The 26,085-nt window shown below is 31.6% G+C and overlaps 1 protein-coding gene across 3 annotated transcripts in view; it reads left to right on the top strand.

The window, feature by feature from the left end:
- Positions 1–1,622: 1,622 nt before the first annotated feature.
- Dg (Dystroglycan) overlaps positions 1,623–26,085 on the top strand; it is a 156,716-nt gene continuing 132,253 nt past the window's right edge. For all 3 annotated transcript variants that reach the window (XM_088230922.1, XM_088230921.1, XM_088230920.1), the window contains exon 1: positions 1,623–1,675. The gene's annotated coding sequence lies outside the window, so the exon portion shown is untranslated. The remainder of the gene's footprint in view (positions 1,676–26,085) is intronic.

Here is a 26,085-nt window from a genome sequence, read left to right as displayed (position 1 = left end):
AAATCATTTTAAAAATACTCTTGAAACCACTTTAAAGTAATTCAATGTTTATTGTTATTCAAACTTTAGGAATATTTCGAAACGCTGGAGTCGGCTGTCTCCATGCGAATATTGCAAGTTTTTGACTCACGGCGCGCCGTGGGGTTTAAAAATAAATTTCACAATACATTAATTTATTAGTCAGTTCTGGGACAAACGTTGAGCTATACTTACGCCGCGTCGGTTTCAATTATTTTTTTTTGAAAAATTTGATTTAGGATGCGAGAATGTAAGAATATTAAATGTCTAATAAGAACATTAAAGGCCGGCAAATTTTTGCATTGAGCCTTAATAGTTTGCGGAGGTCCTTTTTTAATATCACGAATCAACTTAAGATTTATATTTTTATGAAAGTGCATATTGGCATAAAAACGTATAGAGTTTTCTTCTTTGAAATTATTAAATTGTATTTTTTTTATGTTATGATATTTGTTTGATGTAGGAGTAACAGTGAATATAAGTTTCAATATTTTACAACACAAATTTCAATATTTGTAAATATTTTTTCTATCAGGCGTTGTCTAGTAGGTGAAATAATTCAGTCAGATGAATCTTACATGCATAAATAAGGGTTTCAGCTATTTTACTCCACAAACGTCAACATATGGAAGAGTTGAGGAAATATGGATGATTAAACAGAGACGACCGTAGAACTGGCGTTGCGAGTTTGATTCCCGTCAGTTGCAAGCGAAAAAACCAGGAAAGATTTTTTTCTCATATTGTCTAGGTGTTATTTTTTATAACTTCCTTTCAAATTCCCTCTTTCCCAACCGCTGACAAACCTGAGCGGATTATTTCTTATAATATTTAATTAATTTAATTTAATAAAATATATTTAAAAAACATTGACAGAATGGTAAATTTTACACAGTGCGTAAAGTGGCCACCTTAACCAACCAATGACAGGTCAGTAGCATAGACTTCCTTCCTATCTTCCTCATGAAAATTTTTTTCCCTCACTGTAGCTGTAAATGTCAGTATTTCAGTAACTGTTCTATTTATTATACCATTGTTCTTTAAACCCTGTCACATCCGAAACCACGATGATCAGTATGGTCAAAAAGACATATTAGCATATTTTAAAAAATATTTAGAACCATGAAAAATGTTAAAAATAAAATATTAAAAAAAACAAATGGTTGGTTACTTCTGCAGGGGAGAAGTGAGGGGAGCGCGGCGCAGTATCAGACTCCCCCTTCCCCCTCGTTTCACCCCTGCAGAAGTAAGCAACCATTTGTTTTTTTTAAATATTTTTTTTTTTTTTTAAATATTCGTTCTAAAAAAATATTTTAATGTGCCAATATGTCTTCTTGCTCATACTGATCATCGTGGTTTCGGATGTGACAGGGTTTAAACAATACCCTGTATATTTTTTTGTTTTGATGAATGAAAAAATAATATTGCTAATACCTATATAGTTTATTTTCACTGTGCTGTGTATGTTTTGTCTTTAAAAAATAATGCAACGTTGATACATTGTATAAATAAAAAAAAGAAAAAAAAGAATTAATATTGCTATTTAAATAAAACGGATTTTTTTAAACAAGGTATATTTTTCTTATTTTATGTTTTCTTTTTATTCCAGGTAACTCATATTGAACATAAGAAGTAGCCGAAAGAAATAAATGCGGGAAACGTGAGTAAATCTCTTCTGAAAACTTTCTCAGACCATTTCATTTTATACAACGTTTTCCTCCGCTCGTCTTTTTACTTCATATTAAAATACATTTCAACGCTCTTAGGAAAAAACATTTCTTGGCATTCAATATTCATGTTTCAATTTCATTTATATCATTTTATAAGCGCATACTTTTACAACGTACTTAATCTGCTGAAGATCCCGTAGGCCTTAAATAAAATTATCTTATAATATTTTATTTTTAAAATTATAATGGAGACATTTTATTTGTTATTACTGAGTTCTGCACAGCTTAAGCCTTGAGCGTAAGCGAGTAGCACTGAATGACTAATATCGTATTTTTTCACTGATCACGGATTTCACATATTGCACATTAAAGGATTTTTAAGACTCTTCGTGTGTATTAAAGCCCTAATATTATTTTCATTCATAAATGTCTTTTACAAAATTCGCTATCTCAAGAACGGCCGTTTCGTAATGTTGGTAATGCCATATTTATCTATTTATAAATTAAAAGAACGCGTGCACGATATAATACTCGTATGATATTATTGTCTATACTTCTTTCCCCCGTGCGTAAAATTTGTGTCCCTTTTCTTTACGTTCCGCATTCCAGGCATCGACAGATGACAGGTGATTATAAAAACAGACCGCTCGACACCACTTCTTTGTCATTATCGGGTTCTTAGGCTAATAAAAAGATAGGTTTTTTAGCCTATTTATTGGAGTATTTCTGCACTTGGGTACAATGCATCGATAAAATTTTTTGAAATGATAAATCACAGGTCGAATTAGTGTTTGACAAGTGACAGGTCAAGTACGGCACGGTGTAATCAAACAACCCATAGAAATAGGTAGCTGGTCGCTACTCTATAAACCACAGATATTTCGAATAAAACAACCGATGACGTCACGAATTGCTTGTTTTTTCACTTTATTTAAATGACTTGAGTTCAATGCTTATGTCTCCCTTATTTCTCTACAGATTTCAATAAGAATAGTATTGATTATCTCCTGATTTTTATATTAATTTATTAGCTGTAGTTCTTTATTAAGCAGTAAGGAGGATTTGTAACAAATAGTCTCTAGACTGTATGATGTATGCTAGGAGAGCGGATTGGTGATGAACGAAAGTATTAATTTCAGACACACAAATCTTTAAACAATCATCATGATAGCTTCTTGATCAGCTATTTTTTCATTGATATAATCCATTTGTGCCTTTTTTCAATAATGTGCAATGTAATTTAAAAGTTTGATAGAAATTTCCAATCCTGAACTATTCGAACTGAATAAATTAAATTACCAAATAAAACGTGGTGTTCGTGTAACACTTTCACATTAGAATACGGTCACAAAATAGCTGTACGATAATATGAGAATATGAGTTAAAAATATAAAAGTCAAAGAATAAAAAGGGCTCTGTAAATTTAAACCAAAGATCAATGCGATGTATAGAGACATGGGATCTGCATAAATAAAGGTAATTAAAATCACTAAATAAAGGTAATCAAATTACACCCAAGGCAACCCTCGTTCTACGCGAGCGCTGTCGCTACGTTCACATTTTGACACGAAAAGAATGCTTAGATAAGCCGCATTCGTAGATGCGTATTCGGTATATAAAACATCAGAAGATTGGTTGTATTTTTATATTATCTGTGACGGCTAGCAAATGTAACCGTTACATAGTCTATCAACAAATAAAAATATACAAAAAAAACCATCGAACTTTTTAGTAGCCTTTACGTAAAATACTATTGCCTTTGATAGTAAATGTAGTCCATGATCACCATAAAAATGCAATCGAATGTACCGATGAAAAGTTTCCTTTCAAACTATTTATTTTAAAGCCACAAACAATCGAATGCAAATGTGTTCTACAAATACAAAAATCTCCTCAAATCTTTCCCATTCTCCGAGATCAAAGTTCTTCTCGAACAAATAGCTTTTCTCTGCTTTGTCCAAAGTAATCCTACCGGCTGAGCTCCTTGGCTGGATTCATTTGAATTTTTATTGGCATTTCAACGCGGCTCCCGTTTCGTACCGCGCCGAATTTGTACCAGAATTTCCATCACAATGACCCATTTACAAAAAAGAAATACTTTGTTTTCTTTTATGTGTGTTGCATGAGTAACGTGAACGAATCCATTTTACTCTAAACCCTTACAGTCAGAGAAGTTGGTTGGAACTTGTGCGGATTGAAGGAATGTCTACAAAGTTTGACATCTGAATCGTTCCGTTGTAACTTTCTATCGTTGCAGTTTTATGGTTTTGTTCAAATCTCTTTTAATTTATCACTCTCCCCTACTTTAAACTTCCGGGAAGTTTGCAACTTTGTTTTTCTTTTAAATCTATTTAAAACTCTGAAATTTAAACACGCATATATGCTTAGATGTTTTTATTTATTATACGTACGACCTAAGCCAATTACCAACAGTTACATGAAGAAACAAATAAAAAAATACAAATTTAAAATACACATTTAGTCATGATATTCACAACAAAGTTATTATACCTCTACGTAAACAGCGCACTAAATTCGCCGAACGTGCATTTGCGGTCGCAGGCCCTACGGCATGGAATGCTCTCCCAGCAGAAGTCCGAAACTGTGAGGTGAAGTGATGTTTCGGAAGAAACTTCAAACCCACTTGTTCTCTAAATCATTTGAATAAATTCTTAGCATGTGGTGACAAAGTACATTATTTTTCTTAAATTAAAAAGTTAAAATTAAATTTATATCTTTATATAATCACTTTGGAAAACGCCCTTGAGGTATTATATTACGAAAATGGCGCTATATAAGTTATCCATAATTATTATTATCACAATACGCGTTACTCTAGGAATCTTCGTGTGTCCAAGTTTCGCTCAACGAAGTTCGTCAGAAGGTCTCTGGAAAATATTGGCCATTCCGAATTTAATAAAACTGTCCCATGAGCCAAAACACGAAAAGTCGAATAGCAAATTTAAAGTGTCACAATTAAATATATTACTTAAATCTTTTTGATAGTGATTGTTATTAATGTAATTTAAATAATGTGTGTAACTTAAATAATATGTGTAAAGTACTGTGTTTTATGTTTCTTATATTTTGTTTTCTTAATGTAGAATGTATTAAACTATGTATGATAATAATAATAATAATGTTTGGATAATTTATATAGCGCCATTTTTGTGAAAATCACCTCAAGGGCGCTGTACAATAAATAAATATCCCAGCACGTCTTGCAGCTACAGAGCGCATGGATCAAATTTTTTAAAAATAAAATATCAAAAAAGCAAATGGTTGCTTACTTCTGCAGGGGAGAAGCGAGGAGAGAGAAGAGGGAATCTGAACCCACTTCTCCCCTGCAGAAGTAAGCAATCATTTGTTTTTTTAACTATTTTATTTTAAAAAGAATTCTTTGTTCTAAATAGTTTTATTTTTTTTATTTTAATGCTAATATGTCTTCTTGCCCATACTGATCATCGTGGTTTCGGATGTGACAGGGTTTTTAAGAACACCTGTATATTATACATTTCGTACATTTTCTTTTTTTGTATTATTGTGTCGTAACAAACCTGTATGCTTTTTATTATACGAAATATTTGTTGTAACTACACACCAAATTAGAGGAAGGACAGTAAGTAAACATGCAGTACTCCTAAAGATTTTTAAAAAGCACGAAAAATCAGTAATTTGTCTCTCCTGAAAAGTTGGGTTTTTGGAGATACTTTAGTCTTCCTCTGGCATACAGAAATTAAGTGAACTATCCAGTACTGATTCTTAAGTTAGATTGAAGACTATCTGTCAACACCTTTGGACGTTTCGTAACTAGAAAGAAAAGTGTCACGGAGTAAGTAAGATAAATGGGATGATTTTTAAAGTTAAAGAAATATGTAGCAATGACCGAGTGCGTTACATCTTACTGAGATAGTGCGTTGAAGAACTTGGGAACGATTAAATGGTCGAATATTAATATAAATAAATCGATGACTGGTGATACGAAAAATATAATAATTATATATTATTGTTCGAAGAGATATTAAGGACCCTCCGGCGACACCGAAATGTAACAAAATATTGTATTTATTTATTTATTTACACCTTTTATCAAAAATACAATTTTCCGTTCACTTTGCCCAGCTAACAAGGGTACATACCCCGTATATACACACATACACACATACACATGTGTATATGTTTATATATGTATATATATATATATACCCACAAACATACACACGTACATACACCCATGCGCATCCACATACATACATTCATAAAACATAGACAAATTATTTATAATCCGAAACTTCATGATTGCCATCTGTATATATATATTTTTAAATTATTCTTTATTTTCATATTTTATTTTCGACATCCAGTAAGAATCTTCAATCCGCGGCATGCATCAACCTTTCTGACTCCCTACGACCAATATCATGAAAGAGCGAGGTCAACACCTTTCGCAACTTGACAACACTCCCGTCTTTCTACGATTCTGGCAAAAGGTTATGGACCTTTTTGACCACGTAATAGTGTTGTCTCGATGCCAGAACAGTGTTGACCCCTTCACTATCAGATCTCTATTAGAGTATCTTGTATTATGGTTGTGGTTGACGCTTGGATAAATGTCTCTATTTATGTGTGTAACCACTACCGTTCCCAATATATACTGTTAAATAATATTCAGTACTCTGAATTTTTTGAAGAGCAAGTCACTTGGATAACGAAATGTTTTTTTTTTCTTTAATTTCTGTGCAATTGCTACCGGTTCAAGGGCGGTTTCTGTGCAAGCTCACCAACTAATTAGACCGTCAGTCAACACAGAATTTGCCAGTGCATGGTATAGGTGTTTCAAGTCCGGAACAAGTATGTGTAGTCTCTTTATATTTTATTATGTGGTTCACGAATAATAAAACAAAAAATATACTGAGTTTCCTTGTCATGTGAAATAAATTAATACTCATACTTTTTTGTGAAAAAAACGACGCTTTACGATCATTCGGTTATCCAGTTCAGTCGGATGAGTCCAAAATACTAAAGTCAAGTTTTTATTTATTTGACTTTTCATGCAATAATTTACAACTTATTGGTGACTGGCAATTTCTTTTATCACTATCATGAAACCCTAATGCGTTCCTGATAGTGCATAGGGCACTGCATTGAAAAATTTCATGATGTGTTGCAGGAAAGTAAGGTAATCAGTCTAACGCTTGTTTTGCCAGTTCAAAGACAATGAAATATTTCATTGAGGGGACCCTAAAGCCGCAATCCATCCGCAGCTATTATAGAGTCCTGGGGGACTCAAAAATTCCCAAAGAATACAAACTCTTCGCAGATTAATGAGGGAGAGGAGAATGTATGGACAGGGGCCAACACGGCGTCCACTCCCCTCAGGATCGCCTCTATGCCTTGTTTTTTCATTCAAAATTAAAGTTTATACAAAATTTACACAAATAAACATTATGAAAATAACGACTAAAGGCTAAAGTAACAACAGAACACAGTAAAATATTTAATTATTAATATTTAAAGCACTATCTATGTGTCTTGAGTATGTCCAAATGCTTGCAGACCGACTGGATTTCCTCCCTAGGAAGCTATTTAGTTCCTTATTTGTTGAGAAGGAATAATGGAAGTTTAGACATTCACAGGGCTTATGACTGGTTTAAGTTGCCATTTTACACTATGTGTAACATTCACCATTCTGCCTATCTTTTAACATTCACATTTCCTCAACTCTTCTATTTGTTGACCGTTGTGAATTAAAAGAGCTGAGACCTTTATCGTGTGGGTGAGATTCACGCGGATGAACAAATTCACCTACTAGGCAACACCTGAAAACAATTTTCCAATTTTTATACTTCTTCTTTTACCAGTTCGTTAATTCAACAATGTCTTGAGTATGTCCGAATCCTTGCGAACCGGCTGGATTCCCTCCTTAGAGAGCTATTCAGATACCAATTTGTTGCAATAGAGAGGGAAAACATTTTTGAGAATGGAATATGGGAGTCTAGGATGGAACAGGGATTATAACCTGTCATTGGCTGGTTTAAATGGTGAATGTTACACATTGTGTAAAGTGGCCACTTAAACCATCTAATGGCAGGTCATAAGCCCTGTAAATGCTTAGACTTTCATATTTCCTTCTCAAAAATGTTAGCAACAAATTTCAAACTGAGAACTAACTTTGTGGTCAAATATTTTACTAAATGTTATTACATATTTGCACACAGGGTGTTCTTTAAACCCTGTCACATCCGAAACCACGATGATCAGCATGAGCAAGAAGACATATTGGCACATAAAAATATTTTTTTAAAAGGAATAAAATTTAAAAAAAATAAAATATCAAAAAAAGCAAATGGTTGCTTACTTCTGCAGGGGTGAAACGAGGGGGGAAAGGGGGGAACCTGATACTGCGCCGCGCTCCCCTCACTTCTCCGCTGCAGAAGTAAGCAGCCATTTGTTTTTTTAAACATTTCATTTTTTTAAATTTTCTTTGTTCTAAATGTTTTTAAAAATATGCTAATATGTCTTCTTGCCCATACTGATCATCGTGGTTTCGGATGTGACAGGGTTTATAGAACACCCTGTATAACCAGTTACCGACGTTTCTACGTCTACCGGTTTTCAGACGGTCCCGTCTCTTCGTCAGGAGTTCTAGCAGCTTAAAAAATATTTTAAAGGTTTACAATAGAAAATAATACCAGTAGGTGCATTGCGCAAAGTCGTAGTAAATTTAGGAAGTGTATGCACAATATGCACATGTAAATAATACCTGTACAAATTATTTTCATCTACTGTTAATATCTCTCTGAAAATATTTTTTATTTTTCAACCCGTTTACGCGCATGTAAATAATACATGTACAAATTCCTCTCCTCTATTGTAACACATCTCTCTTAAAATATATTTTACGAGTATGTGCTCTGGTATGATTACACTCTTAATAGATAGAACAGCGCCCACCACGTGTCCACTTGTAATCGAGTGATTCCAATACCGCATCGGTAATAGAGTAATAGCCGGCACGCGTCACGGCTGATGCATTATAGAATGTTACTGCACCGTCTGAATGCGAGAGGTTAAGTATAGTAACTCAAAAATATCAACTTTATCGGGACAGACGAACTGCTGTTTTCCTGGAATTAAATTTGTTTGGTCAATCGTGCCAACTCACACTATGAGACGGACGATTAGAAAATAATAACGTTTGAAATTGAATTACACAATTACAAAAGAACAATTTAAAAAGGTAAGACCAATTTAAGATTTCACATTAATTTATTATGAATGCAGGAGGAGAGGGGATTTGTTTTTTTTTTTAATATATGTATGTATGTATAAATATAAATATTAAGTAAAAAGTGCATAAAAGGGAGAAGACATTGTATAGCTCCAACTATACTTTCCTTCCCTCTCTCTCTGCTTCCATTTATATATCTTAGTAAAAATTCACAACCAACATTGATTAATTAGATGCAGGTAGTAGATGTACATAAAATAAGTAAAAATGAAGAGTTGAAATAAAAAGTTAAAATTTAAAATTAGAATTGAAAGTTAAAATTAGAATTAAAAGTTAAAATCAAAAGTTGAAATTAATATTAAAAGTTAAAATTAAAATTAAAAAAGTTAAAACTAAAAGATAGGTATTATAAAAACGGCGCTCTTTGAATTAGTCATTTTTATCATGTAATTATTTTTCTTATTATTATTATTTATTTATTTCTGAAACCAACACAGTCATATTAATAAACAATACATAAAGAATAACAACAAATTACAAGACCAATCATAGGTTTTATATAGGAACAAAAATATAAAAAAACAAAACGTACAGTTCGCTAGGGGAAAGTAAGATAAAAATAGGGAAGGAATAGATGAAGAAGAAACAGTAAGTAAATATAAAACAATGAAAAAAGAAATTTAAAAATGTATATAAATGTACACATTCATTCAAATTTATACACACGCACACACCCATATATATATACATACATATATATACATCCATACACATACATACACACACATACATATATACATACATACATACATACATACATACATACATACATACATATACACACATGAACATGCATATTATTATTATTACTACCATCAGATATAAGTAGGGGTTCTCATTCGTATTTCGTATTAAAATTATAGACAACCTTCCTTAAGGTCAAACAAACAAGGGTCTATTGTTGTCCCCATCCCTCGTGCCCGTATTACTGTGTATAGGTGACCTCTCTTATTTCGAACTAACATAAAGAATGGCCTTTGTCCTTAGCGGATGGTACCTTCAAGTAAGCTCATTTAAAAGCAAATTCAATAAAAGGCCTATCATTTTATTTTCTTTCAGTAAGACAGATTCAGATTATTCCCACCATTGTATTTAAAAAATAAATACATGTGAAATGAAATACGATATTTGTTTACCTTATTATTTTTTTATAGCTTTTTATTTAAAACATTTAAGTTTTTAAGTGAAAATTCTTGATGGAAGTTTATTTTGATTTATTATAGAAATAAAAGACGAGTGATACTTTAATCCACAAATTTGGAATATCCAGTGACCGTTTTCATCGCTTTTGCGGCATCTTTAAGACTGATATGTTTATTAAGAAATTCAATGTAATTTACAACAATATTTTATGTTAAGTAACTCAATTATAACGTATGGCCTAATAGGGTGGTGAGGCACTAATTGATCAATATTAAAACCTCTCGAATCAGATCAAAAATCAATAATTAAAATATATTTTTTAAAGCCCTTCAGGTACCCAGCGTCAAGTTATTTGAGATCTTAGATATAAGGCAATTATATATTTTTAGAATAATAATGTTTGTGAAAGCAAATTTTTCTATCAAATCCCAAAAGGAACACTCCCAGACTACCAGAAGTCAAACGATATGATGGGTCATGGGGTCTACCACAAACTCTGAATTCGGGCAAAGAAATTTCAGGTTTCTGGGCCCTAAAATATTCAATACGTGACCTAAACATTGCAAAACAATGATTCGGATTAAATTTAATAAATTTGTAAAAAATTGGTCACTGGGTTTATGTCGAGAAAAAATGGAAAATTTACTCAAAAACATTCTTACATAATAAATGGTATAAATTAATATTGTACAACTGTATCGTTAATAAACTAGTAGGTAGTAATATTATTGTTTATTTTGCATAAAAAGGTCTGCCTTCAGGTTGTACCTATTTAGGCAGACTAGACATGATCCAGAGAAATCTATAACCCAACTGTGTTTGTAGTAGATAAAGTTATTGTTATTTTTGTTAATAAACCATGATTATTATTATTATTATTTATACAAAACAGAGGTAAGGATAGAGAATTCAAAATTATATGAGAGTAAATTAAATATTCAAGTTTCGTTAAATCAGTATTTTTTTTTTAAATACAGTTAATGTGCTAAACTGAGGAAAGAAGCTCTGACTAAAAGTTTCGGGAAAAGGTGGGCGTTTCCAACCACTGATAACTTATGTAAATAAAAAGCCGAGTAATACTTAATCTACTAATTTGGAATATCCAGTAACCGGTTTCATTGCTTTCATGACATCTTCGAGACTGGTATATTTATTCGTTAGAAATATCATTATATCAACTCATTAGTTAACCTGAAACACTTTGTTAATGATCCTTAAGAATAAAATAAACAAACTTTTGTAATACGTCACTCGTCATTATGTACAGAAGAATTGTTTTTTCTTTTACGTAATGGAAAACGTTAATGTAAATATATGTATTTAATTAATATAAAAATTGTATTTAGTAGTAATATTGTATACTCATATTTGTTATTTGATTTTTTTTTAAATGTGTACCATGTGTATAATATTTATGTATGTTCATGTCAATTTGTAGGTATTGATTGATTTGGTGTTTATTTTGTAGAACCTCCATATTTAAACTTATAATTAGAAATCAAATACTGATTTGAGTCTACTGAACACTTTATTTTATTTTTACAAATATAAACATATAAAAATAAAAACTTCGTGACAATTGTTTCGCCTTATTAGGGCATTTTCAAACGAAACAATTTTCAAACGAAACAATTGTCACGAAGTTTTTATTTTTATATGTTTATATTTGTAAAAATAAAATAAAGTGTTCAGTTGACTTAAATCAGTGTTTGATTTCTAATTATAAATTTGTAGGTACGTATATGTTCGTACTAGTTGAACAAATCAGTATACCAACGCGCAGGCTATTGTGCTATGTATATTTAACGTCAACCAAATTAAATCCGGTTATTAAAAATGTGTAAATATTTTTTTATTATACACATTTATCAGCATCATAATTTCCCTATCCGCATCCAGTAGAGGAAAGGGCATCGCATCATTACTCCCATTGCACCAAATCTTGATCATTTTTGCAATTTGAAGGGCGAGGTGATCGGTCTTAAGCTGCATGTGCCAGTCCAGGGCCGCGATTATGAACGGCTATCTTCATCGGTATATACTGAGACGGTATAAACTAATACGATATTTATGTACGAAAGTGTGTATATCTGTATAAAAATTCAATGCGTCTTCAACGGTAACCGGTAATTGAACATGTTTAGAAAACAAAATTGTAAACATTGTCTATTTTTCATACAGAAAACTTAATTTTACCTGTAGATAAAATTTAAGATAATTTTTTACTTCCCATCAGAATACGTAGGTATCCAGAAAATTAAATATTGCAGTGTAGAACCACCTTTAAAACCATCAGTTTTACGGTCTTACGTTACGACCCTGCCAGGGCCCCGATTACAATGGGAAGTTGACAGGGTTATCTTCGACTGTATATTAAGAAAAACCGATATTTGTGTACGAAAATGAGTATTTTTGCATGAACATATAAAAGTATCTTCGTCGGAACTTATAATTGATCACGTTTAGATGAAAAAAATGTAAGCATATTCTGCTTTTCATACAGAAAACTGAATTTTACTTTGTAGATAAAATTGAAGATAAATGTTTACTTCCCGTTGTAATTTAGGCCTGGGAGTTGAATTATCTTTATAATAAACAAACATTGTTTTCCACTTCTCAAACCCATCACTTTTATTGATGATTATTCTAATTTATTTTAAAGGGTACAATGTACTACATCTTTCGGACCACGGAATAAAGCTTGAATCACGACCGATGTCAATAAACTACTCCGAGCTTTCAGAATAATATCTTGATGTAAGCGTGACGGTTTACCATTATTTACTTTTAGAAAGCCTAATGTGTGGAAAATCGATGTATGATAGAAGCATAAACGATCATTTCGATTGAATGTCTATAGTGATGATTATTGTAGAAAACTTTTGGCGTAACAAATATGTGATTTACGAACGAATGATTATTATAGGAACAATATTTGTAAGCTTAAAAAAATTCATTTCCATATTTCTAAGATTTTGTCCTAAATTTTTATTTTAATTCTTCTTAGTTAAGAAATTTAAATACATTAAATTTTAGGGATCTTATTTTATTTCATAATTCAGATTTCGCATGACTTTTTATTTTAACATTACATGTAAACAATAAATTTGATTAAACGAAGAGAATCCATTAAGATGTACAAAAATGTTTAAAAATGATGTTAAAAAACTCTCAAAACTCGCGTCAGTTTTTCAACTTTTCATCGAAGAATGCGTGCTATTCATCATTAAGTACCCAATAGTTTAATTTAAGATGTATTTTTCTCAAGTGTATTTTTGTAATTATATTTTTATGTAAACAATATGTGTATGGAAAAATAAACAAATAAAAAATATAAAAAAATACATTCAAACCAAATATTAATTTTATCGCCAGATATGTGGATACTCGGGTGGTTTCCAATACGTTTGTTTTCAAACCTACAAAGAAAAGCTATTTCCTTAAACAGGTATAAAAACGGGTTCGACAAATACGTGGGGCTTACGGTTCGTTTATTTTGCCATTTCTTTTTACTTCTAGTAGTAAAACTTGGTATTTACCTTTATTTTGCCAATAAAACTTCCCGGGTGGTGTCAGCAGATGCACACCAATACACCCTCTGCCCCAGATACATACACTCACATGATAGTTTTCCTTTTGATATTTCAGTACAAATGGAATCTTTTTATGGTGAAGTTGTCTTTGATAATATTTATTTTTTCATTATCTTTATATTAGAAATACGAACATAAATAATATAATCACTAGATCCTCAACACATAGACAACTTAAACAAATACAAACTAATACCACTTTCGGACAAAGGGATTTTGAGTATTATTAAATGAAAATCTATAACCTACTTCCACTATCTATTACAACAATTAGTAACGAGAAAATGTTTAAAAGGGCTATAAAAAAATGGATAGTGGAGCTAGGTAAAAGTAAAATGGATTGTCCATTTCACCTTCTAAGCAACGCCTGAAAACAATTTTTAAATGTTTATACTTCTTATCCTAGTTTAGGATTTCACTCCCTAGGCAGTTGTAAAGATTTAAATTTATCGCAACAGATAGAGAAAACCAGCCAATGACCGGACATAAGCCCAGTAAATGCCTAGACTTACATATTCCCCTCTCAAAAATGTTTTCCTTCTCTGTTGCAACAAATTTAACAAATATCCAACAAAGATCTAAATCTTAGGAGGAAATCAAGCCTGTCTGCAAACATTTAAACATACTCAAAGCATTGTTAACTGCAACCTGATACGATATTACATTTCTAATGACAGTTCTTTTACTCGTTAAGTATTGGATAAATGAAAGTGCCATTTGGCGATAAGCCCGCTAATGAACAATATGAATTATGTATAATAAGTTAATTAAATAAATAAAATGTATTGTAGGTTACTTATATAGCACCACTTACGCAAGTACCTCAAGGGCGGCTTACAAAATGATTCTACGAATATTAATTTTATTTTATCTTATAAATTATAATTTAAGTAATACAATTTCTTTTGTTATCACATGCTACGCATTCATTCAAATAATTAAGAAAACGGGTAGGTTCTAAGCTTTTTCTGTCTCACAGCTTCGCAGTCTTCACACATCTGCTGGGAGAGCATTCCATGCCATAGGAACTGCGACTCGCGACCGCAGAAAGGTATACTCTTATCTGAACTAATTTGCACCGTTTAAACTTCAAACTTGCGCTGTTCAAAAATTAGTTAATGTGTTAAGTCATTTCATTAACACGCCTGCCTATTTATGCCACCCAACTATCAAAGCATCTTGAATTACTAATCGTATTGATGAAATAGTTCGAGCATACCGCGGTTAAAATATTTGCCACGTGCCATTGGAGGCGAATAATTGTAAGAGATATCGAACTGATTAATACCATCACACTAAATATGCATAATTTTGTAAGTGATAATGGTTCTATTAATTAGATAATAAAACAGAATATGTATGTTATACGACGCATTTTATTATCAAGGTGTACTGCAATACTATCGCCAATATTCTTTTTTCGCTGGATTTAAAGTTAAAGCTGGTGAAGAAACTCATCAGATGCTATCTTTATTATTGAAGGAATCAGTGAACCAGGCGCGAGTGTTCGCGTGCCGTTTGAAATAAATAAAGCTTCCTGCCAAAATAGGTTTTCTAGCTTTTCTGAAGCACAGCTACTGACCAGCATCACGCTAGCTGCTCGTTTAACTTCCAACATCAAACTTTCGAATGAGAAACCTTGCAATAAATTTAAATAAAAAGTATTTTTTAGAATTTGTGTTCTCTAAAACGCGAGTTCTCTTTTAATACGAACCCTAATTATTTTTATAAATCTTTGTTTCTTGTTTATGTAGAGAATAATACCGTACAATTTTCAAGCATATCTTGTTTGTTCTGAATTATATATTTTAAATCCTTCACAGAGAAACATGGTATTAAATAATGGAATATATGTTTTTCACGTCTAATGTTAAATTAAAATTCCTTTTTTTCTGTTCTCAGTATCGATTCTCGGTTCATAAATTGTGTTTCATCTTAGAGCTTTAAAAATATCTTCGTTGTCGATTTTCCTGAAAGGCCATATTTATTAAAATCTTTGTAAATTTGTGTCAGCAAAAAATAATGGTCGCAAGTTGCTTATCAATCTCCCCTTTTAAAAAAAATGTAATCCTAGCTTTTCCCCGCGGTTTCGCTCACGAGAAATTAATTAGTTGTGTCGTTTATCAATAAGAATTTTCTCGATGGATAGATAAATTTTATCGGGATTATAAGGAGCTTGGTCTTCCAACTATTGCTATGAAAGAAATACCATGCTTCGTTAGTCTATGGTGACGTAGCATTGTTATTGTGTTCACATATCTAACATTGTAATACCTTCAAAACCAAAACGAAAAGCAAACAAAACAAACCACAGATAAAGTAAGTCAACTATAAAAATTACAGCCAGCTTATATTAAAATAATGTGCTCATTGTTACTATGTTTCATAATTTTTTTGAGCGTATTTTTTACTTCTCGGGGTGAAAAGTAAGTAGCGTATTTTACGATACTTTCCATATCTCCGGCTCTATCCCTTTACAAAAAAACAAGTCGATTGGTCGGTTGAGACGTAAAGAGCACACAAACAAACACACTTTCGCATTTATAATATTTGTAAAGATTTTTGTAAGTACGTTCAAATTTTGAGTTTAAAAAAATATATATAGGTTTTTTAAAAAATAAACATAGTTTATTTAACATGATTCAATCTTAATGTTTTTATAACGTCTTAATGTCATTTCTATATCCACGCATATTGTAATTGTATTTTTGAAAGTTTCAAATGTCTTTCGTATATTTTCCTATGAAGCGTGCCGTTTTTCATTTATTTTATCTTTCCTGATCTCGCCTGTGGCAAGTAAAGTCCCGAGTTGATCATTCTACCCCCGCGATCATCTCAATCTTTCTTTACCCACTTTTCACGCACTCTCAATATCTTCATCCTTCACTTGGTCTTGTTACGTGTTCAGATTTTTTCCTCAACCGATTTCTCGCTCCTCAAGTTCTAACGTCTTTTACTGGTCCATTGCTCCGTATTTGTATATCGTATCTCTTTTATCCGCCATTACATTTTAAATATTATTTTTCGATTAGATTTTTTACCGTTTTATGAGCAATTGACCTATTATCTAGTAATTATTTTTATACTCATTTTTTTTTACATATTCTTATCAAACTGTCTAGCACTAGGCTAAAACCCAATTCAACTTTGGTTTAAATTTCATGATTAAACTTATACATAGTGAGGGAAACAAATAAGTATAGATAATCCATGGAAACAACATATTCATCACAGTCTCAATTCATAAGTAATATATTCAATTAAAGTATTTGCCTTTCGTCAAATGTTCTACTAATGTATTTTAGTGCGTCAATAATTTTTATTACCCACTGAAATGCGCAGTATACACGAGAATGCATTCAACAGAAGCCTTTAAACGCAATAAACCCGTGACACGACGCATTTCCTCCTAAAAAGGAAATTCAGTGGTTTTGAAAAAAATTATCTAATTAATTTTTATTTTTAGGTACGTATTATCAGATTTATTGAAGTTTTGTTATTTTTTAATTACTCCGCCAGTGACGTCACGAGTTCAAGTCGGTGAGTTTTCCTGACATTTAAAAGTAGAACACCGTATCGTCAAAACACGCTAAATTTTTAAAAACATGGCTACCCGGAAACCTATCGCAACGCGTTAATTTATTGGTTATTAAAAGCAAGTGTTTATATGAACCTGTGACGTATCAAAGTATGTTGTTCATTTGTATCAACACTATTTTTATTATTCTTTTCATACGATCCCCGGGGAGTTAAATTCAGCTCTTGTCTACAAAAATTTGGACTAACTCAAAATATGGTTGATGAATCCACCGGTTCATGAAGAAGTATACAAATTGATAAAAATTTATTTTTTTAGGAGTTGCCAGTATGCAGATGAAATAATTCAATTAGATGAATCTCACCCGCATAAATATAGGTTTCAGCTCTTTAACTTCACCAACATCAACAGATGAAAGAATTGAAGGAATGTAGATGTTCAAATATGGGCAGAATTGTGAATGTTACACAGTGTATAAAGTGGCCATTTAAACCAGCCCATGACAGGTCATAAGCCCCGTAGATGCCTAGACTTCTATATTACCTTATCTAAAATGTTCTTCATCTCTGTTGTAATAATATGTTAAGATCTGAAGACGTTTTAGCCACAGATTTTATTATTATTATTATTATTATGTTTGGATAATTTATACAGCGCCATTTTTGTGAAAACCACCTCAAGGGCGCTGTACAATAAATAAATATCCCAGCACGCCTTGCAGCTACAGAGCGCATGGACGATTGGGATTCTAGTTCCTCGTCTCCAATTATGATATATAGGAGCTAGATAACAGCACGTCTTGCAGCTACAAAGCGCATGGATAGTAAGAAATCTAACCCTTATTTACATTTTTTTTATTTGACAATGAAGCTTAGAGTTTAAGTGATATTTTAAAAAACCAAATAAAAAACAAATTTGTAAAAATTTAGATTACAACAAATACTACTTATTATCATAAAGATATATTTTAATTACAATAAACAGAAAGTAGGACGTCAGCTACTGTGTACTCCTGGGAAAAATACAATGGCACCATTAAATAAATAATTCACGCTTCTCCTTTAGCTACGCTGCATTGTGATAATTCCTTACGAGCTTAAGGACATTTAACCTTAAAATAAACGACGGAGTAAGAAACAATAGAACATCATCACAGTACCTAATGTACCAGGGAAGCAGTAAACAACAAGCTGATTAGGCCGCTATCTCCTTTTCTCACGACATTCGGTTAGTTTCTTGTTTCATTCGTTTATCAGCGAGCCGCCCATGCGTCGCATCTTGTATTTGTATCGCATTCCATATTCCAGTGAGTCATTGAACTAAATGCAATTCTCTAAGTTAGGCACATACTCATACAGGCGACTAACCTTACAACTATCGTTTGATCTTTAAACGATATTGCACTGCGATTATTCCTCCAAGAACTAGCGTGTAAATTGTCGACCTTATAACCGGCTCATTGATGGAAATACGAGTATCCTTTCAATTGATTAACAATATGTATATATTATTAGTTTCTTTTTTCAACAAATAGGCCAACTATCACTGAATATCTTTTTCACTCTGACTCAATGTTTTGAAGGAATGTGTTTTGTTGGTAAGTCAAATCATTGGGACTGTCAAAACCTAATTTTTCTGCGGTTTTAATTTGTGTATGCCATTTTTAGAACACGCGAACAAAGAACGACGTAAAAAATGAGTTCACATATTTTACCCACTGAATGTCATCCATAGCCTTTTACTGGTTTTTGAAATCCTATTTTCTTTGTTTTGCTGAAGTTCGACTGGCGGTCTATTAAAACTAACTGACCCATTATGACCTCACTATTCTTCATGGTGGCGTATTTAAAAATGAAATACGTACTTCGCCGCTATGCTTATTTACAAATATATTTTTTAAGTTTTTTGTGTGATATCTTAGACTATATCGAGGAGGAAAACGGTCCATTGCATTGGCCACGCCGCTAATACGTCACGATTTGGTGAAATTTTGAACTTTGTTTGTGACCGTTTAAATTTAAATAGAACATCGTCATGAATCTTGACGTCACAATAGGGAAATATCACATACTACGATTAATTTGAAATGGATTTAGAATAATTAATTGTATTTTCACAATATGGATATTGTAGAGAAATGTTTTCATACATAAATGTAATAAAGAAATTTAATAAAAATATGTTAGTAGAAAAACGCGACGTGTTTGGCCTTGTTTGTTGTGACGTCCAGATTCATGAAATTGTTCTACACAAATTTCAATGGCAGGAACAAATAAACATGAATCGTGACGTATTAGGGTCGTGGCCAATGGAATCTCCGTTTTAGCGGGAATTCAAAATTACAAATTTAAAAGTATTTTTTATGCTAGGTACTTATAATTAGCAAAAAAATATTTTTTTACTGGACAGTATTTCATAGACCTATATTACCTACTTTAAAAATGCCAAACTAAAAAAAAGGTGATATTTCCCTATTATCAAGACAAACATGTCACTTTTTGTCGGGACATATTTTACAATATTTATTTTTATTTTTATTGTTTTTCAAAGTTATGTAAGAAACCATTTCTCCACTTTGAAAATCACAAATATTTATCGAAATCCATTTTACGCATTTTTATCGGTATTCGTAGTATGTGGTATTCTCCTATTGCTGCATTTTTAAAAACAGTGAAGAAAATTCACTTGTTTTTTGAACTAATGGGCAACTCACTAACTAGCCGTTCCATTTTCACATAATTTTCAACCAAAAATTTAAATAAATTATCAATAGACATGTTTCTGTGACGTACCAAAGCTGTAATTGATATTCACGATCAAATTAAATTATCTATCCTTATTAATTTCAGCAATGTTATGAATCAAAATGGATGTATGCGAATCTATATAATTAAGAGCTGCATCAATGCCGTTCCTTTTACGACCGGCACCGTCAATTTCGCATTCAAGATGCAAATATTGTATTGGAACGTGCTCTTTTTTGTCGCCGATCGTTTAAAGCGATAAAGCTAATGTTTAACAGCGCCATTCAAATTCCAGCTGGTAGTTATGCGGAAAGCAACCAGTCTACAATAAAAAAAAAGAAGATATTGGTGTTATTTGCTGCAGTAAGGTCAATTCTATGTTCTGATAAAAACAGCCAGACTGTAATAATCACCATATGAAAATAGTGTTGATCACAAAAACGGCATTTTTCAATTTGCAGAAAACACTCACAGCACTAGAAAAATCTTACAGTGTAGATGTTGATAAGAAGGTTGCAAAAGTTGTTTTAGTTGAAAGTTGCCTCCAGGAATCTAGTTCTCTTGAATAAATTAAAGCGGATAAATACATATGTATTTAAATTTTATAATCTTATCAATTAAATAATACAATACATCACATACAAATAATATAATCACTAGATCCTCAACACATAGACAACTTAAACAAATACAAACTAATACCACTTTCGGACAAAGGGATTTTGAGTATTATTGAATTAAAATCTATAACATAATTCCACTATCTATTAAAACAATAAGTAACGAGAAAATGTTTAAAAAGGCTATAAGAAAATGGATAGTGGAGCTAGGTAGAAGTAAAATAGATTGTCTCATTCGCCCATACCAATATTGAATCAACTGCTTCACAACTGTATAGCTTATGTTAGGTTTTTGTTATTTTCATTGTGTGTTTTGTAAAATAAATAATATAGATGTACATAAATATAAATAGATGTACACGCTTGACTCACGCACGGGAGGTTCCGGGTTCGATTCCCGGTGAGAACACAAAAATTAAAATGTGATTTTTCTCAAGCCTGGGTGCTCTGTGATGTAATTCACCACTGTAATTAGGCCTCCTGGCCTGTTGTAGTGCAAAAAAAAATTTAAAAAAATAAATAAAATACATTGCTTTTAAAACTTTCTGAATATTTGTTAATTATCTTTGTTTTTTAAGTTAGTCTTCTTTGTTTATTCTCAAATGTAATTTCAAAAAAGTGTATTGTTAATTGTCCTCGGCACGGGAAACCCCAGTGAGGTCACATTATTTTTATTATTAATTATAGTGTGTAAGCGAAAAATATGAATAAATATATTTTTTTTTTTTTTAAATACCTCTAAAATAAAGAAAAAGGTTTAATACAGAATGTCACCTCATACATTCAAAGTTTGAATGAGGTATCGTTCAATATTAGATCTGGCTGTTTTCTGTAAAATGCATATTTTAGGTTGTGTTGTCAGTCAGACTGAAAAATCACCAAAATTCCTTTAACGCGTAATTAAATTATTTTTGTTCGAGTGATTTTTTACAACTAAGTACCCTGATATAAATATAAAGTTACATTTTCAATAAATAATAACACATCGTAGTTTTTCTGGGGCTGGCTGTTTTCTGCAAAATGCATATCTCACACATAACTACGTTCAATTTAGGCTCACATTTGGTGCCGACCATCCAAAATTATTTACGACTTCCAGTCTTTGTCAAGCAAATTTAAGGAGATGGCGCACTTGGATGGATATTCCATTTCCTTTCTATGCTCGTCCGTTCTCTTTCCTCTCATTCGGACCCGACGCCTGTGTGTAAAGGATAACCGACATGTTTGCTCGTAAACTTTTCAAATTGAATTAAAATACCAAAGCTCCGAACACGTAGATTTTCGTTTCGGCTTGTGAATGACGTTTTATGACTTATTTTCACTGTTCGCGTTGCTTTGTTGTTTTTAGTATTTTTTTACCGTCACTTTTAATGAGAATTTCGAAAATTATCGACACAAAAAAAAGTTTTTTATTGGGATTTACAATAAAGAGTAATAATAACCAATGAATGACCGTTTAAGGTTCAGCTTGTAGTGAAATCCACATGAAGGTATAAATTTTATTATTTGAGCGTACAAAATAAAAAAAAACAATAAAAAACACATTAATTTTTTCAAGTACTTTTACTTTTTTATTAAAATACGAGTATTACAATTATAATTAATATTACTCTTAAAAAAATAGCATAATCACCAGTGAATGACCGCTACTACCCCAGTAAAAATAATACTCAGATTTAGTTACATCATAACATTATAAAACACGGGATATATTCAAAGAATTGCATAAGAAATAGCATCAAATAAAACACTTACCACACCTTTCCTTATAAAAACACTATCAATCTCGGAACAATAACGGGAAGACGCACTATTACCTTTTGACAATTTACAGTTCAAAACTAATTGATTTGTTTCTTACCAAAAGATGTGTCCGCCTACTGCTTTTGTCATAGTTTCTAGTGTTAAAAGTTTTTTGACTGGACACATGTAGCAATTCTTATTATATTGTGTTTTATTAACCAATGGTCATTTACTGGTGCTTTGACTCTGTCTATACGGTTGGCTGGGCCATATACTGCGTATGCCTCCTGAGATCCTTAACCGCGCTTGCTTATTTTACAAGGCATCAGGTTCTCGACGTCCTGGACGCTCACTGCTGATTGTTCGTCGACAGTTTATGTCAGAACTACGGGACGCAAACCTGACGTGGGAGGACGCACAGGCACTGCCAACCGATAGAAATGCATGGGGGCTCTTTGTAGACACCATATGCCTCAACTAGAAAATGACTATCATACATCTAATTACTTTGAAAAATCGTTACTAGTATGAATAAAAACATGTTATTTTTAAGAAGGCGTTTATTTTTTATTTTTTTTATGCTGTTCAAATGTTTTGTTGATGACTGTTATTTTAATTTGTTTTCTTCATAATATGTCCGACGTATGTTTTTGTTCAAATTAACTTATTTTTCATGTAATTTTAGAAAATATTTATAATTATGAAAACCAATTAATTGAACATAAACGATGAAAAGATTTAGGGTCAAATAAATAATCTTTTAGCAACATTTTTAAATACGAGTATTGTAATTTTTTTTTGTAATATAATAAACATGTGCGTTCTTATAAATAACACAAATATTTTAATTTTCGGGACCATTTTCAACGAGTTTTAAATAACTCATTTTTAGAAAATTCTAATCAATTTGTGGTAGAGTGTGTGCGAACCTCGGACTTTTATGTGTGAGTCCGCGAGACTAGCCACTTGTCACGGGACCACAATACAACACGATTTTAACTTTCATAAAAAGGTGGTGCTCGTGGAAAGTTATCTTTAACCCCTGATGTCACACAAGTCTACATGAAATGTAATACTTGATATAACTCTTGTTTTTTTTTTAAATTGTCATAAATTATGGTCAATTAATTATTTTACAATAAATATGTAAATACAGTAGAACTCCAGCCATCCGGATTGCCTGACATCAAGATTTTTTAAAACATAAAGATGATGTTGCAAAATATCCGTCTTTTACTTGATGTAACAAAATGTTACCGCACCGTCTCTCAAGGATTTTTTCAGCACAGTCTTTTAAGGAGTTAATGGAAAATTAGAGCATTTTTTTATTCAAACCTATTCCGCTTTGAGATGAACTCGCTGATGTGTGATTTATTAGCTGCTCTTTTTAGACGGCCGAGAGCCGGCTTATTCTGAGCCCGTGCTAAATTATTTGTGTTTATTTGAAATGTGAAAATGTTTGTTTGCTATGCCCGCGTCAGAATAAGTCAGCTGAGTCAGCTATGTAGCTGCGACTGGCTTCTAGTTACCCGGCTAATTATACGTTCTCTCCCAAGCGCCAGCCACCGCCATCCACGTGGTAAACTCAGTATGAATTATTCAGGCTGCAATAATACGAGTAACGCCAACAGGTTGCCTCAATACTATTATTGTTTAAAATTTATATCTTTAGCACTAACATTGTGGTTGTATATTGTAGTAAAATAAATATAAAACAGCTTTGTTTTTAACCACTTATTTTTATTTTTTCTACCGACCGGTTTCAAAGCTACACAAGCTTCTTTTTCAAGGTATACTTCACCAATGAATCTTATCATATTTTATTTTAACGATGATTACTAAACATCTACATCGATGTTTTAAAGATCGTATCCATCTCACTTTACAATTCCCATCCTTACAAGAGCAACATGACGAAAATACTTGATTTATTAGCTCCACGTGTTTCAATGTATATTTATTTGTCAATATTTAGTAATCACTGTTAAAATGAAATATGATAAAATTCTTTAGCTAAGTATACCTCGATAAAAAAGCTTATGTAGCTTTGAAACCGGTCGGTAGAAAAAATAAAAAATCACTTTAAAACATCACAATCAATTTTACTCGTAAAATATTACTTAGTAAAGTTATTTATTTATTTTATTTTATTTAAATCTTAAAGTAGGGCACACATATCATACATATTGTTATGTGTGTTCTAATAATAACATTGAAAATATATTTAATTTATAAATTGTTTATCACATATGTCTTGACCATTATTTTAAATTTTGATATGTTTTTTTCTTCATAAATATTTTTTTCCATTTCGTAATACTTTTTAATTGCTTTAAATAAAATTGAATTTTGTGACTTTGCCTTTTTCCTAAATGGAAGTCTTATTTTGTTCTTTTCTCTAGTATTGTGATCGTGTTCATGCTGGTTCCGATCATTTTTTTTCCAAAATTCTGTTTTTTTCTTAGAGTTTATAATTTTATGAACAAATATCATTGTATTGTAAAATATTCTTTGTTTATATGTTAATAATTTCATTTCATTTACCATCGACTTTACCCTCGTATATCTGTTTTTTTTCAAAATGATTCTAAAGGCTTTATTTTGTAATACAGTTAGTTTATCTATGTTTTCTTTGTTTGATAAAAATAAAATGCTACTACAGTAGTTAACGTGTGGTTCAATAATTGCTTTGTAAATAGTTTTGCAGGAGTCCTTATCAATAAATCTTCTGATCCTTCCCAAAATTGATATTTTTTTTGCAATCTTATTTATTACCATCTTAGCGTTTTGGTGAAATGTAAGTTTTGAATCCAACATTCCACCTAAATATTTAATTTCAGTGACTTCATTAAGTTTTTCATTTTCTATTACAATTGATGGTGTAATTTCTATTCTTTTGTTTCCTATATTCATATATTTAGTTTTGTTAACATTTAATTTTAATTTATTAATTTTTAGCCACAGTGATACACTATTAAGATCATGATTTAGTCTGTCCATAATTGTTTTATAATTTTCTCCCGATATATATATTAAGGCATCGTCTGCAAAGAGTCTTATTTTTGAATATTTTAATGTTTCGACAATATCATTTATGTATATAATAAACAAAACCGGTCCGAGAACCGATCCTTGTGGTACTCCCAATGAAATTTTGAGGGGCTCGGAAATTTCATCATTCGTTATTAGGATTGCACTTGATTTCAAATGGCTTATTTAAGTGTTCACAAGCTTCTTCTTACTAAACGGGAATTAATTTAAGGTATTGTATTATTTTTACTATTTTATAATTGCGAAATCTTTTCTTTATGGTTCGCACTCTAAGAGGGCCAGTTGTACCACAAAAAGTTTTAAATTATAATTCGTTTTAGCGTTTTCTTGGAAATGGGCAAAAGAAGATATTTTATATTACGTTTTCATGCAACCTGTTTTTTTTAATTTTGATGAAAACGCAATGATTATTTAACTTTGACTTTTTTTAGTAACTTGCCTTAAGTAATTCGTAATTTAGGCCAAATCTTTACTTTTTAATATATATTAAAAGTTTTTTTCACTTTACAAAAAATGGTTGTAAGTTGTACGACATCATGCTTGTGTAATAAGTACCCGTGGCAAATTTTCTGCTCTAAATATATTTTCTTATGCATTTACAAACTGGCGTCTTTCTGTCTGTGTCTGATGTCTATGAATTAGTGTGTTTCTCTTAATTTTTACTTTATCATAAAATC

This window comes from Micrasema longulum, unplaced genomic scaffold (assembly GCF_059751315.1).
Source record: "Micrasema longulum isolate JH-2025_06_02 unplaced genomic scaffold, ASM5975131v1 h1tg000831l, whole genome shotgun sequence".
NCBI classification, from domain to species: domain Eukaryota; kingdom Metazoa; phylum Arthropoda; class Insecta; order Trichoptera; family Brachycentridae; genus Micrasema; species Micrasema longulum.
Note: the sequence above shows the minus strand (reverse complement) of the source record. Positions and strands in the feature narration are given on the sequence as shown.